Source organism: Atta colombica, unplaced genomic scaffold (genome assembly GCF_001594045.1).
Source record: "Atta colombica isolate Treedump-2 unplaced genomic scaffold, Acol1.0 scaffold100, whole genome shotgun sequence".
Taxonomy (NCBI): Eukaryota; Metazoa; Arthropoda; class Insecta; order Hymenoptera; family Formicidae; genus Atta; species Atta colombica.
Genome location: NW_017259185.1, coordinates 1,190,309 through 1,191,606, shown reverse-complemented (window position 1 = coordinate 1,191,606; position 1,298 = coordinate 1,190,309). Strand labels below are relative to the sequence as shown.

At 45.2% G+C, this 1,298-nt stretch overlaps 1 long non-coding RNA gene across 1 annotated transcript in view; it reads right to left on the bottom strand.

Annotated features, from left to right (window-relative positions):
- Nucleotides 1-429: 429 nt before the first annotated feature.
- The window catches only part of LOC108685177, a 20,239-nt gene continuing 19,370 nt past the window's right edge, over nucleotides 430-1,298 (bottom strand). The window contains exons 2-3 of the long non-coding RNA XR_001931659.1: nucleotides 913-990; nucleotides 430-547 (exon numbers count right to left, since the gene is read on the bottom strand). This is a non-coding gene — a long non-coding RNA (uncharacterized LOC108685177). The remainder of the gene's footprint in view (nucleotides 548-912; nucleotides 991-1,298) is intronic.

Sequence of the window (1,298 nt, the reverse complement as noted above, 5' to 3'; positions counted from 1 at the left end):
AGGACGACGGGTCCGGTGCTGAAAGCGGCGTGACTTGCCGGTTACCGGCCGATTCCTGGGCGTCGTCGATTCCGGGCGCGTCGTGCCGACGATGCGGTCACACGACGCCGTTACGTACGGTCGGACGGATAAGGGCGCTCCGTGCAGCACGTCGATTGCCAATCTGCCGCTACTCTTGCTTTCCCTCTTCTTGTCGATCGCCGTCACGCGAGTACTGCTGCTGCTAATGCCGTTGCTGTCGCTGATGCTACCGCTACTTCTAGTTTTGTTCCTGTTACGGATGCTGCTCTTGCTGCTGCTGCTGCTGCTGCTGCTGCTGCTGCTGCTGCTGCTGCTGCTGCTGCTGCCGCTGCTGCTGCTGCTGCTGCTGCTGCCGCTGCTGCTGCTGCTGCTGCTGCTGCTGCTGCTGCTGCTGCTGCTGCTGCTGCTGCTGCTGCTACCTGAATCTCGTTCCAACGAAATGGCGACGAGAAATGACGAACGCGCTGCGGCAGTGCGTGCTATGTCGGGGACCGTCCAACGCGAACCAAGATTTTTCATGTCCGACCTAAGAGGAGTCGAGCAAGTGCTGCGTTGCGATAAGACCGAAGATATCGTAATCCCGATGTTGTCAGGAGAGTGCAAATGTAACAAATAACTAGGTTTCGTGGAATGACATTATGCCGCTATGTTTTCGACATTTTCCATAGTACAAAGTTGCAAAAGTTCAATGGCGGCAGATACAATTTTAAACGTAAGGTCATATATCCAGTCTGACGTAAGTCAGATTATAGAACTTAATTATAGAACGTGATTAGCGTATTTTCTCTGAATATTGCGAAGCCTCGTGGAAGTCATTAGTGAGTAATGTCACCGAATAAACGAGCTACTCCTGCAAATGGGATACCACTCCTTCGAAAAATGCATACTCACGTGTAAATGAAGCGACGGGTGCGATCAATCCGTTATCCGAAATAACATAGTCTAATCTTCGAGTCGGTCGATTTTTATCTGCAACAAAAACAGAGAAACCAGATAAGTACGCTGAATTCTCGTCCTCTAATTAATATAGAAAAATCTGGAATTTATATAGCCGCGAAATCTACAAAAATATTTTCACGCATAATATAAAATATTTTTATAAAATTATATTTGATAGAAAATATTCTTATTGTTCGGATTCGAGTACACTATTACAAAAAAAATGTATTGCACACATATTTTTCACAAAAAATGGAACAATTATAAAAAAATTATAGATTTTTTATTATTTAATTGAAAATAAAACAAAAAGTCTGGCGAATTAGGACTTAGATGAA